The 14,107-nt window shown below is 47.2% G+C and overlaps 1 long non-coding RNA gene across 2 annotated transcripts; it reads left to right on the top strand.

Moving 5' to 3' along the window:
• The first annotated feature begins 7,506 nt into the window (after window positions 1-7,506).
• Window positions 7,507-13,669, top strand: LOC117438379 (uncharacterized). Of its 2 annotated transcripts, XR_004550729.1 has the most exons (5): window positions 7,507-8,466; window positions 11,434-11,509; window positions 12,684-12,800; window positions 13,448-13,508; window positions 13,634-13,669. It is a non-coding gene; the product is annotated as an uncharacterized lncRNA (long non-coding RNA). The 2 variants fall into 2 exon arrangements; XR_004550728.1 differs by lacking the exon at window positions 13,634-13,669 and having other exon boundaries at window positions 7,509-8,466; window positions 13,448-13,610.
• Window positions 13,670-14,107: the final 438 nt, after the last annotated feature.

The following is a 14,107-nucleotide window of genomic DNA, read 5'->3' as shown; positions in this document are numbered from 1 at the left end:
CCTGCCCCAGACCCCCTCGGTGCCCCGGTTCTACCCTGGGCCGAGCCGAGCCGTGCCGTGCCGATCCGGGCTGAGCCGTGCGGAGCCGTGCCCGGCGGGGGGGGCAATGGGAGGTGTCGGCTCCTCCCGGAACCACTCGGTTCCCTTCCTCCTCCTGCCCCCTCCCGCCCCTCCCCGCCCCGCCCGCCGCCATAGGGCGGTCATGGAGGAGGTGCAGAGAGAGGTGCGGGAGCAGGAGCCGTGAGGAGAGGGGAGGGAGGCGGCTGGGGGGGAGCGCGGCTCTGCGCCGCCATGGGGAGAGGGGAGACAGGGGCGGGCACGGGGGGGGGGGGGGGGGGGGTGCACTGATGCCACTTGATAGGCGCCATCTTGAGTACGGGCGCCGGGACAGGCCAAATTAATGAGACGCCATTTTGACGTACGGCACTACGGGGCGGCCATCTTGGTGAGGTGCTAGCCTGAGTACGGCACCTCACCCCTCATGGCGTCCGCGTTGCCGTGGTAACGGCCGCACCGCGCCTGCGCTGCCGCCATTTTTTGTTCCAAGATGGCCCTGACGAGCGCGGCGCGGCCGGAAGCTCCGTTCCCGTCCCGTTCCCTCCTCTCGGGGCTCGCAGGGCCCCCACAGAACCCCATAATGGGAATGCAGAACTCCAGATACCCCTCATAAAGCCCCACAGAACCCCGTATCCCCCCCCTATTGCCCCACACGTCATCTAGGGACTCCAGAACCCCATATCCCCCCATATTCCCCCATACACCCCATAAGGGGTCTCCACACCCCTACAGAACACCACGGAGAGACTCCAGACCCCCAAATCCCTCCATAGACCCCCATACAGGCACTCCAAATCCCCCCACAGACCCCCATACTGGGACTTCAGACCCCCAAATCCCCCCAGACCCCCATGTAGGGACTCCAGACCCCCAAATACACCCATAGACCCCCATGCAGGGACTCCAGACCCCCAAATCCCCCCACAGACCCCCATGTAGGGACTCCATATCCCCAAAACCCCAGTATTGTCCTCCCATATTCCCCGCCCTATGATAGGGTAGGCTAACCCCATCTAATCCAGGCTCATCTAACCCAGGCTAACTGAGGATAGGCTAATCCAGGTTAACCAAGACTAACTCGAGGTAACTCAGACTAAACTAAGTTAAGGAGGCTAGGATAATCTCACCCGTCTAATCTCACCTGTCTCTTATCTGAGCTAAATGACCCGGGATGATCCAAACCGGGTCACCCAAGCTAATCTGACCCGGGATAATCCGACCTGGGCTAATCTGACCGGGCTAATCTGACCCGGACTAACCTGACTCGAGCTAATCTGACCCCTGGGGTAATCTGACCAGGGACAAATCTGACCCAGGACAAATCTGACTAGGGTCAGTCTCCCCCCAGTCAATCTCACCCAGGTCTAATCTCACTCATCTTAATCTCACACTGGATGGAGGCTATGCTATGCTTCCCCAGGCTAGGCCAAACCACACAGCCGTGGTAAACTAACGCAGGCTATGCTAACCCGAAGTGAGCCGAGCAGAGCTGAAGCCACCCGGGGGGGCGGGGCGGAGGGTCAGCGCCGTCCAATCCCGGGCCGCACGGCTGAGGGGCCGTTTTCCCGCCTAGAGACCGGTGGCCAATCAGCGGTGTCCTTTTCTGTGAGGGAGCGATGGCAGTGCCCGGGAAGGAGCAGACAGCGGTGAGGGCTGGAACGCAGCTTTGTTTTCTGTACGTGCACGGTTACGGAGCTCAGCAGGGTTTAGCTCGGCGCGGTAAAAATCGAGACTTGCTGGACGAAGGTTAGTTCGGGCTTTGGTGGGCGGGAAGACTGTTGTGATGACGGAGGAAAGGGGTTTAAATGGGAGAGATAGTGGGGAAGGGGGGGAGAATGGCTGTTAGGGGGGACAGATGGTAGAGAAGGGGGGTGGGGGTGTGGGAATAATGGCGGTTAAAAGGGATAGATGATGAGAAAGGGGTGAAGAGTGGGATACGGGATAGAAGAACAGGGGGGAGTGGCGGGGGGGAAGACAAATTGGCGTGGTGGGGAAAAGCAGATGCCGTATTGGGGGGGACAACACATGACAAGAAATGGACCAAAAGGGCTTGGAAACAGCCAGAATGGCTTCAAAAGAGAAACAAGTGGGCATCAATAGGTTAGAAATAGCCTAAAGAAGATTACAAATAACCAAGAGCAGCTTAAAACAGGACAGAAATTACCACAAATAGAAGTAACAAAGAAACAGTTTAAAACTAGTAAGGAATGGGCAGAACAAGATGGAAAAGCCTCTCCATTGTTTACAATGTGACAAAAGAATCTAAAAAAGGTTTAGAAATGGAGAAGAGTAAGATAAAAATGACCATACAGGAGTTAAACCAAGCTAGGAAAGGGCAAGACCAGGCTAGAAATGGGTAGGAAATGGACCAAAATGGTTTGGAAACTGCCAGAATGGCTTCAGAAGAATTAGAAATGGGCATCAAGAGGTTAGAAATAGCCTGAAACACATTAGAAATAGGCAAGAGCAGCTTAAAACAGGCCAAAAATGACCACAAATACTAAAGAAGTAGCCAAAACCAGCTTAAAACTAGTAAGGATTGGGCAGAATAAGATGGAAAAGCCTCTCCATTGTTTACAATGTGCCAAAAGAATCTAAAAAAGGTTTAGAAATGCAGAAGAGTAAGATAAAAATGACCATACAGGAGTTAAACCAAGCTAGGAAACGGCAAAACCAGGCTAGAAATGGGTAGGAAATGAACCAAAATGGTTTGGAAACTGCCAGAATGGCTTCAGAAGAATTAGAAATGGGCATCAAGAGGTTAGAAATAGCCTGAAGCACATTAGAAATAGGCAAGAGCAGCTTAAAACAGGCCAGAAATGACCACAAATATTGAAGAAGGAGCCAAAACCAGCTTAAAACTAGTAAGGATTGGGCAGAATAAGATGGAAAAGCCTCTCCATTGTTTACAATGTGCCAAAAGAATCTAAAAAAGGTTTAGAAACGGAGAAGAGTAAAATAAAAATGACCATACAGGAGTTAAACCAAGCTAGGAAAGGGCAAGACCAGGCTAGAAATGGACCAAAATGGTTTGGAAACTGCCAGAATGGCTTCAGAAGAATTAGAAATGGGCATCAAGAGGTTAGAAATAGCCTGAAGCACATTAGAAATAGGCAAGAGCAGCTTAAAACAGGCCAAAAATGACCACAAATACTAAAGAAGGAGCCAAAACCAGCTTAAAACTAGTAAGGATTGGGCAGAACAAGATGGAAAAGCCTCTCCATTGTTTACAATGTGCCAAAAGAATCTAAAAAAGGTTTAGAAACGGAGAAGAGTAAGATAAAAATGACCATACAGGAGTTAAACCAAGCTAGGAAACGGCAAAACCAGGCTAGAAATGGGTAGGAAATGGACCAAAATGGTTTGGAAACTGCCAGAATGGCTTCAGAAGAATTAGAAATGGGCATCAAGAGGTTAGAAATAGCCTGAAACACATTAGAAATAGGCAAGAGCAGCTTAAAACAGGCCAGAAATGACCACAAATACTAAAGAAGTAGCCAAAACCAGCTTAAAACTAGTAAGGACTGGGCAGAATAAGATGGAAAAGCCTCTCCATTGTTTACAATGTGCCAAAAGAATCTAAAAAAGGTTTAGAAACGGAGAAGAGTAAAATAAAAATGACCATACAGGAGTTAAACCAAGCTAGGAAAGGGCAAGACCAGGCTAGAAATGGACCAAAATGGTTTGGAAACTGCCAGAATGGCTTCAGAAGAATTAGAAATGGGCATCAAGAGGTTAGAAATAGCCTGAAGCACATTAGAAATAGGCAAGAGCAGCTTAAAACAGGCCAAAAATGACCACAAATACTAAAGAAGGAGCCAAAACCAGCTTAAAACTAGTAAGGATTGGGCAGAACAAGATGGAAAAGCCTCTCCATTGTTTACAATGTGCCAAAAGAATCTAAAAAAGGTTTAGAAACGGAGAAGAGTAAGATAAAAATGACCATACAGGAGTTAAACCAAGCTAGGAAACGGCAAAACCAGGCTAGAAATGGGTAGGAAATGGACCAAAATGGTTTGGAAACTGCCAGAATGGCTTCAGAAGAATTAGAAATGGGCATCAAGAGGTTAGAAATAGCCTGAAACACATTAGAAATAGGCAAGAGCAGCTTAAAACAGGCCAGAAATGACCACAAATACTAAAGAAGTAGCCAAAACCAGCTTAAAACTAGTAAGGACTGGGCAGAATAAGATGGAAAAAGCCTCTCCATTGTTTACAATGTGCCAAAGAATCTAAAAAAGGTTTAGAAATGCAGAAGAGTAAGATAAAAATGACCATACCGGAGTTAAACCAAGCTATGAAGGGGAAGACCAGGCTAGAAATGGGTAGGAAATGGACCAAAATGGTTTGGAAACTGCCAGAATGGCTTCAGAAGAATTAGAAATGGACATCAAGAGGTTAGAAATAGCCTGAAGCACATTAGAAATAGGCAAGAGCAGCTTAAAACAGGCCAGAAATGACCATAAATACTTAAGTAACCAAAAATAGCTTAGAACTAGTCAGGAATGGGATGAAGTAAAATGGAAATGCCTGTTAATTGTTTAGAATTAGTCTTACTGAGGCTTACCTGAACCTAGCGACCGTTTCTCACTGTGCAGCTTCTCAGACAGCCAACATGCAAGATCCATTCCCTGGGCATGATGCTCCAGCTTCTCAGCTGTTGGGACTCTGCTCTGGGAGGGGCAGTTTCTGCCTGACCTGGATACTGCTGGTTCTCTTTCTCCCTGCCATCTGGGCTTGCTTCTTCCCCGTGCTCTTCTTTATCTATCTCTGCCACGGATTCTGCTGCTTCCTGCTCTCACAGCCAAGCAGTGGAGAAAAGAGAACAGTGAGGGATTTTTTTATGGACAAATCCCATGCAAGCATTTCACAGGAGAGACAATCCCCTACAAAAATTCTTACCTATGAAACCCAACAGCCGCAGCCACTGCAGCCATTAGCGAGGGCCTGTGCTTGAGCTGCCTCTGCATCTGGAATAAGAAGCATTTATGAAGAAGCCTGATGGCTTTACTGGAGCTAAGCAGTTGTCCAAAGACGGGCGAAAGCAGGAGAGCAACAGCAGCAACTGAAGTCCTTAACAGAAAGGCTGGGATGAGCTGGCCTCCCCCAGGGCTCAGCCCAGCAAGGTCTGTGTGCAGAACAAAAGGAGGGCAATGCACCCTTCCCCCTTCTCATTTCTCCGAGAATCCCAGTCTCCAGATCCTTCAGCACCTTAAAGCTACAGTCAACAGTCTAATTTCCCAACTAAGCACAAGATTAGATCAGAGAAAACAAGCAGGGAACGCCTTGGCTGCTTTAGAAACAGCTATTTCAACCCTGGCCCCTTTCCCTCCCAGTGCAGGTACAGTGTGAATTACGGACCTCCAGGTAACCCCCCCCCCCCCCCCCCCGTGCCTTCACTCCCCTCAGTACCGAGCACCGAGAGGCTTCCCGTGCCGAGCGGCCAGCAGGCAGGAGAGGCCCCTCTGCGCACGCCCAAGGCACGGCCGGGCGGCCGGGCCCGCTCCCCTCCCCGGTAAGCCCGGCCCCGCGGTGGGCTCGGCTCTCACCTGCTGCTGCCGGGACCCGGACCTGGACCCGGACCCTGCCCGCCGCCATGCTGCTCCCGGGGGCTGCGCCTGCCACACCGAAACGGCGCGGAGGGACCGGAGCCGGCGGGCGGCCACCAGACTGCGGCCGCATGGAGCCGCGCTTGCTACAGCCCGCCGGAAACCGGCGGGCACCACGTGACACCAGCCACTTCCGGGGACAGGGAGCACCACGGCTCATGCGCGGAGGCAGGGCTGCAGTACCTAACCTGGACACAAGATGGCAACAGCGAGCGGCGCCCGCCGCCGAAACGCCCGCCACCCCCCCCCCCCTTCCAGCCCTGCCGATCATTGTCATGTCATCCTTATGGGATCACTGTCGGGGCTGCAAGAGTGTCTGCCGGCTGCTCTGCATCTCTGCCACAGAGCCTTGCTTCAAGCCTGCTTTCATCACGTTGACAACTGCTTCAGAGCAGAGATCTGAACAAAAACACTGGCCAAATTATCACCGAGTTGCTAAACAACTACTATGTTAATACCCACACAGCTTTTATGTCTAGAGACCATTGCTGAGCCCAGAACCTGTAACCTCCATCCCAAGGAAATGCTCAAGATCTGCCTCTGATCATAATACACACAGACTTGCACTACAGATGCTGCACCTGGCCCAAATACACACCATGAGTAGAGCAGCTCCAAGGCAAACACACACACACAAAACACTACACATGCTGTGACACCAACAAACAGAGAATAACCTACACAGGCACAGTACCTCCCAGACGGAGCAGCACATCTGCCCGGATCACATGCACAGACCCAAGAGCAAAGCAACCGGGCTCCTGAGGAGCCTGAGAACCAGGTCTGACAAAACCAAATCATTCCAAACACAAATAAGATAAAAATGACCATACAGGAGTTAAACCAAGTTAGGAAAGGGCAAGACCAGGCTAGAAATGGGTAGGAAATGGACCAAAATGGTTTGGAAACTGCCAGAATGGCTTCAGAAGAATTAGAAATGGGCATCAAGAGGTTAGAAATAGCCTGAAGCACATTAGAAGTAGGCAAGAGCAGCTTAAAACAGGCCAGAAATGACCACAAATATTGAAGAAGGAGCCAAAACCAGCTTAAAACTAGTAAGGAATGGGCAGAATAAGATGGAAAAGCCTCTCCATTGTTTACAATTTGCCAAAAGAATCTAAAAAAGGTTTAGAAACGGAGAAGAGTAAGATAAAAATGACCATACAGGAGTTAAACCAAGCTAGGAAAGGGCAAGACCAGGTTAGAAATGGGTAGCCTGAAGCAGATTAGAAATAGGCAAGAGCAGCTTAAAACAGGACAGAAAAGACCATAAATATCTAAGAGGTAACCAAAAACAGTTTAAAACTAGTAAGGAATGGGTAGAATAAAAATTCTGTCTTAAATTTCTATTCAGATCTGAATGGAAAGTGAACACCTTACTTCATTGTAGGGTGAAATTAATGTGAAATAAACAGTACAGGGGCTATTAGGAACTGCCCATTCAGAATGGTGTGTGCCTTCCTGAGGGTTGTGTTTATGTACCCACTCTTCCAAAGTCTCCCAGAACTGAACAGAATCATAAAGTCTCCAAGAGGATTTACTGAATCACACACAAATGAAGTGGTTGCGTCTTCTCATGCACAGAACATTCATTTGATAGAATGTCTCTGGGGCTAGGTGAGGAAGAAGACCAACCAGCTAACAGATGGAACAAAACCCCATCACAACACTGCAATCACACCTCACTCTGTGGGCCCTGTGGATAGAACTAGAATTTTCCATTGCTCTCAGGTGCCTCGTTAAGGCACTGAGGGCATTAGTAAGCCTTAATGACCCTAAACAGCCTCACCTGTGCACCAGACCACACCCAGGAGCCCTATTTAAACCGAGCTCTGTACCTCAGTTTTCTTTAGAACTCTGTTGGAGGAATGCTGCTCTTCAGCTCTGTCCCTGCCTGTGAAGATTCTTAGTCTGGACTTCAGACTGACTGCCCGGCTTGATCTTCTATATGATTATAGAGCAGCTTGGCAATTGCTGGACCTGATGGTGATTTGTGGACTGGATTGCTGCTTGTTCACAAGCCTGATAGACTCCTGGCTGGACTTGGCTGCTGCTGGACCTTCTCTTCTTGGGTACCTTGAAATTGGGCCTAGGCTGGCAGAGGTCTCTTCTCCTGCTGTGGGAGCCCAGAGGTGGCCTGGTCTGCTCTTGTTTCCTGAGGGCTGTGGAGATCCCTGCAAGGTTTGTGGGCAGTGTGGAGGATATGGCTCTGAGGGTGAGCCTGTGCTGCGGCACCAGAGGGGCCTCTTGCCAGGGAGCCGGGAGTGCTGTGTGCTCTGCCTCACCAACTGCCTCATCCACAGAGAACAGCTGGGCTTCTCTGGGCCTTTTGCATGGATTTCTTTGCCTTGAGCAAAATATTTGGCTGCTGAGTTATGAACTAACTCCTTAGACCTGTTTGAGGCACTACAGTGAAGAGCTGCAGGTAAAGGCCTGCAGTCTAAGGAGCAAATTATGTTTGTTTTCCAAGTGCCATGAAGTGCTGCCCCAGAAGTACCACTGCAAGGCAAAGTATGTGGGGCTGGTGTGCCCTTTCTCTGCTATATGTGTGATTGGACTTGGAAATGGCTTTTAATTGCAATGTTTCATATCAAGCTTGTGGGGAGAGTCTTGCTGAGGCTGACACAACTCCCAGTTTGACTGAGTTAACTGGCTAATTGGAGAGACATGGGAAGATGTACATCAAAAGAGAGTAAGAGGCTTCTGAAACAGGAGGTGGAGAAAGCGAACTCCATTCAAAATCCATTACCAGGAGCTTCAGCCAGCCTCAAGCAGTCATCTGTAATGCAGCTAAACCAAGGTAAGTGTTGAGCCTTACTACTTTTACTGATAAGACTTTACTTTTTAAAGCAGTGTGCTGAACATGTTTAAGTGTTTCTATGTATATTTGCAAACATAACTTCTATTGATGTGTCTCAAATGCATTTGGAAGCTAGTTTGTGTGTTTGTGTGCTCTAGTGCTCCTCAGAGTTGCTACAACTACCAGGTGCTAAAAGCCCTTCAGAATAAGACTAAGCAGGAGCTGCAAGGATATTAAAAGCAAACATTCAGATACTAATCAAACTTCCTACATGTCTCAATAACTGAACAAGTTCTATTGTGTGTGCACAGCTACACAATAGTGCACTTTCTGGGTTTGGCTAGGAAAAGATGTCTTAGCATGGTGTTTGCTCTCTCAGGTGAGTTCAAGGCCTGACAGAGCTGGTTGAACCAGTGATGCAGGTGTTGGTCCATCTTATTCAGCCTGGTGAGGTTTCTGTTACTTTGCTTCAGGGCAGTGAGTGAATCATTTTGTTTGGGAGGCTGCAGCTGTGTCTAACCCTGTTTCTATGCTGGTTGGGGAAGGAATGCCTTATGGAAAGGAAGTATACCTGTGTGGTGGTAATGATTACATTGCTGAAGAGATGTTTAAGGCTATACAGCAGTGGTGCTAGATTTAATGCATTGAGACCCTTTGTTATATGTATATGATGTAGTTAAAAAGTATGTCTTGTGATTATTTGTATATGTACAGTTGTATAAAGTTAGTCCTTGTTACAATAGCCTATTTTGTGCTTCTGCATTGGCTCTAGATAACTTGGACCTTCTATCGAATTGATTTTGGCCCAGGTTCACAGGGTTAGTCATAAAACTGAGTTCTTATAGGACTGGGGCTCCTGAGATATTTTTGAGTCTTTGTGCCCTCTAAGTGAGCATAACCTGCACACAGCATGGTATTCTCAGCTTCTAGAAACAAGTGCTAGAGGATTAGCCTATTAAGTTATGGGGAGAGAGAGGAAAACAGTACCAAGTACTAGCTCTTGTTACATTTGGTTCTAACTGTGCATGTCATTAGAAATTAGAAATAACAAAAAGCTTTTTTTTTTTTTTTTTTTTCCCCTGCCAAGATTGTCAGAAGCAGAGAGCAATTTTCTTGGATTTAGTACTTGTCAGACTTTTACCCAATTCAGTATTTGATCCTTTCTTAACCCATGGAGGGGAGCTGAGCAGTTTTGTTGGCATTCAGCTTCTGAGCTGCTCTTTTCTTCATCAGGAGAAAACCTTTAAATCACTCACAGACTAATAGAAAATAAACAAACACAGGGTTTAATTTTTATACTTAACTGCTCCACATCTCACTTGAAAAGTTCATGATCATGTTTTAAGAGACTTGCTCATCTCTGGGGGGTGGGCATTTTCCTCCCTGCATGGAGAAGTTCCCTTAGGGTGAAAAGAGGGGAAATTTTAATGGGTTACAGAATGATCTTTCTAAATTCTTGATTACTTTCAATTTTGGGTATGTAATATCTACTGGAGTTCTTAATCAATTGGTGTTTCTAGGTCTTTATTGAAGCTAGAGAGCTGAGTTAGTTTTTTTGTGCGATGTCATGCTAACTGTTGGGTGATGGCTTTTCATAGACATGTTTGAGTCAGCTGTCTGCATAGTGGCTGCCTAGTTTCTCCCATAGGGCAATGCAATGAAGTGTAGTATGTTCTAGAAAGCCTACATGTAGGATGTATGGATTTTGATGGCTGCTGCAGGAGAGGAGTATTTGTTGTTATTGTGGAAATTTGTTGCTGGGTTTTATACTTGCTTGAGTTTGGTGTGTTTTCATCTGGAAAAAGCAGGTTGTATGCTTGGAACAAGAATTTAGCAAAGCTGGAGAGACAGAAGTGCAAATGCTAAATGAAAAAAGCAGAACCTGATGGGTGGTACCTGTTAAATAATGTTCTGTACTGGTGCCAATCAGGGCAGTGTAATGATCAGGGCTTCTATGCATGAGCTTCCTAGGATGTAACATGCTCTATCTGTGCTCTCCTGGCAATATGCTCTACTTTGCTCTTAAAGTCTTCAATTTTTACATGAGTACTTTTTTGACTTTTTTTACCCCATTGAAGTGGATGATTAAATAAAAGCTGTTGTCACTTATCACCAGTCTTAACCTCTCAACACCCTTGTGGTAATAGCACTACTATAAGACTTAATCCTCTTGTTTCATGCCAGCTTTGTGTTGGAGGAGTTACTGTCCCAGAGTCTGTACTCAGTTTATACCAGAGCACAGAGCTCTAAGCTACTAGTAGTAGTCACAGAAACTGAAATCATGAACACTTCCCAGTGATGCTTAATCAAATCTGTGTTAAGGAAGCTGTGGTAGAAAAATGTTTGAGAGCAAAATTTAACAGTGATGGTTTCTGAGGTGTATGGGTAGGTTTAAGTTTTGGTTACTGTAAAATGAAATACATAAACCCATGTATCTATCAGCCTTTCTATAAGGAGTGTAATTAGATCCTTGCCTAGTTAATTGAAGTACCTGTGTGCCAAAGCTTTGTTGTGAAACTGGGAGAAGGTTCTTCCTGTGTGTCAGGCAGTGGCCTTTAACATGGAACTTGCCATTTTAGTATGGAAATTGGAGGCAGCAATCTTAAATTTGCTTTCAGATGACATTTATGAGCTAAACTCAATCATTTATTTGTGGTAAGCTGACACTGAGAGAACTTGTCTTTAGACTAGAGTGGATACTTGGGAAACTTTTTTTCCATTAGAATACCTCTATTTATCGGATGGGTTTACATGGGGAACCTGGAAAATTGCTTCAGAAGTACAAATCACTGGAATTATGGTCATTTTGTGCATATCTTCTCACTTGAACATCATATCTATAAGATATTGATTATAATAGGGGACCTGGTTATTTATAAATGTATAGCCACATTTTAAGGGATTTTAAGGTTTATTTCTTTCTTGAAGAAGCAAAGAACTTTTATTTTTGTGTAATTTTGCATGTAGCCTGACCTTGGAAGATCAAAAAAGAAGAGGCTGCATGTCAAGAGAAGAGAGAAGAGGTGGCGTGTGTAACGGCGAGGTGAGGAGCGGCGTCGGGCAGAAGAGGGGGCATGAGAAAGGCACCCTGGGCAAAGGGAATCCCTGTGGGCACAGGGCGAGGTCACGTAAGAGCATGATGGCACCTTTGGGGGGCCCTGAGGAGCGTTGTGTGCTGGGCGACCTCCCTGTAAGCAGGGCTCAGGTCTTTGCTACTCTTGGTTTTGGCCTTTGGCCGTCTTGCTCCTTTGGCTGCCCGGAGAGCGTGGCAACCCTGTAAGGAGGGTGAGAGCCAGCGTCTCCGCACCCGAGGGGGAAATAGAGCTCTCTTGGACCCCCAGGCCACCCTGTAAGCAGGGGAGGGCCATTTCCCTGTCCCTCTCCTCTGCCCCAGCAGCTCTCTGCCTGCTGGTGGCCTACCCAGCCTGACCCCCTGTTGTCAGGGCGTGTCACAGCATCTGGCCCTTGGCCTGTTGAAGCTCTCTGGCTTCCATGCAGCCCTGGGCATGGTCTGAGGCTCTCCTCTCTTGCTTGGTGAGTAGGGTGACTCCCCAGACAGTGGCTGCACAGAGACCGTCTCCCTTTTTGGGACGTTTTGGTTTGTGTTTGTCTTGTCCTTGTCTATCAATGTGAGGGAGTGAGTGAGCTTGTCCTTTAGGCACCTGTTAAAATTGCTGCAGCTTAGCTTAAGCCTCCCTGGAAGGAGAGCAGGTCTCTGTGCAGTAACAGGGGCGTCTTCCCTAAGTCCACGAGCGGAGGGATGGTCTGGACTCGCCCCTTCTTTCCAAAGACGGCGCCAAGCCACTTAGTCGTGGTGCAGGCAATGCGACCTGCCTGTAGTCAGGATCTGGGTCTCTGCCTGCATGGCTGCCTGTGCTGCTGGTGGCCTGGCAGCGTGACCCCCTGTTGTCAGGGCGTGTCACAGTATTTTCCCCTTTGTGCCTGGAAGCCGGAGAGCTTCAATACGCCGTCACCATAATGAGAACAAACCAGACCTTGTCAAGCCCCAGTCCCTTCCCTCTGTACCACTGACCGGGAGCTAGTGAGAATGCATGTACAGTTTAGAGTGAGCTACTGCGTGGGGCTGCAGAGTGGTAATGGAAGGGCTAAAGGCATGAAGCAGATTTGGGATTGGAGCACTGTGTTTCCAGCTTTGACATCAGTTTTCTGTTTTACTTCAGTGCAACTATTTTAGTAATTATTTTTTTTCTTATTAGTTCCTGTCCTTCACCTCTTGGGGAGTTTACTTACTGGATGCACTTCCTGGCCTTGTGTTTGACGCAGCAAAAGAAGATGTGGCACTGCGGACGAGCATACTGAGGAAGCTGCTTCTGGTAAGTAGGTGGAAGTAGAGAGAATAACAGTGCATTCAGCTGGAACTTCAGCACTGAGGCAAGCATGTATCTTGCTGATCTGCTTTGAAAGCTCAGGGCAAAGGCACTACCTTGTCCAGCAGCATAATCACTTCTTTTGAAGTCATTGACTCTTCAGAGGTTTGCTCCATCTGAAGCATTGTCTGCTTTTTTGCACTGCCTTTCTTTGGTATCACAGTGTCCTTGGATAGGTTGCTTCCTTATAAATGTAATGGTGTTTGCTTTGGAACAGTCAGACAAGCTTAGCTCCTGTTGGGCCAAGCTCTTGAATCTTTAAAAGTCAGCTAAGCTGTAAATTGTTCTGCGATTTCCTTGCGATAGTCTGGTTGTGCTGCCGGTCAGCACACAGAAAGAACAGGTCCCTTTTTCAGCTACACTAGCAAGTCTTTTAGCACAGCAGGGAGCTGTGGAGCAGGAGAAAATGAACGTCGGGTTTGGTGTGTGAATAGTTCTTGGGGAATGGGTAGAAGAAAGGGTTGTGTTGGGAGTAAATGTTAGGCTCTGCAAAGCTGAGAAATGTCCAGGTTTTTGCTGCGATACTGAACCTCTTTCTCTTTAGGCTAATCTATTTAGCTTGAATTCATGTGGGTAACTCTGTGCATGTTTAGCAGGTGGATGTAGCTGACTCAAGGGGAAAGCTGAGCAACCTTGGATACTGAGCTCTAATTGGTGAGTCTAGAGGTTACTACTGTTTACAAAGCTAATGTTTATAACTTGTTTGTTCTTGTATTTGTAAAATTGCATTTGTGTATTTTGTAATACTGTATTTGTAAAAACACCGTGGGAAACTACAGCCTTGGCAGAGATCATTCTCTGCACGAAAACATGGGAAATTACAGAAGCATAACAAGACAATTGACCTTGCTTATGCCTGCCAAGAATCTTCTTGTCCAGCAACAAGGCTCAGGGTATTGGGATCGCTCACTGCGTGGCCTTGGCTCTGCAAGAATTGCATGAGTGCGGACTTGTAGAAATGCTTTTTGTTGTGTTAATAAAAAAATGGAGAGGGTGAGGGTGGATGAGAGGGACTATTGATTTTGTACTTGTATGGGTTGTTTCTGTACCCCTATGATGTTTTCCTCCCTGACTGTAACTTGTTAGAATAGTTGCCTTAACTGAAAAAGGAGAGGGTGAGGCTGGATGGGAGGGACTATTGATCTTGTATGGTGCCGCGGCCAGGTGGAGGGGAGAAAACACCGATACGATGTAGGTTCACAAAATGCTCCGTTTATTGATTACAAAGCTGCTCTTAATATACTGTCTTACAC

This window comes from Melopsittacus undulatus, unplaced genomic scaffold (assembly GCF_012275295.1).
Source record: "Melopsittacus undulatus isolate bMelUnd1 unplaced genomic scaffold, bMelUnd1.mat.Z mat_scaffold_194_arrow_ctg1, whole genome shotgun sequence".
Classification (NCBI taxonomy): domain Eukaryota; kingdom Metazoa; phylum Chordata; class Aves; order Psittaciformes; family Psittaculidae; genus Melopsittacus; species Melopsittacus undulatus.
Note: the sequence above shows the minus strand (reverse complement) of the source record. Positions and strands in the feature narration are given on the sequence as shown.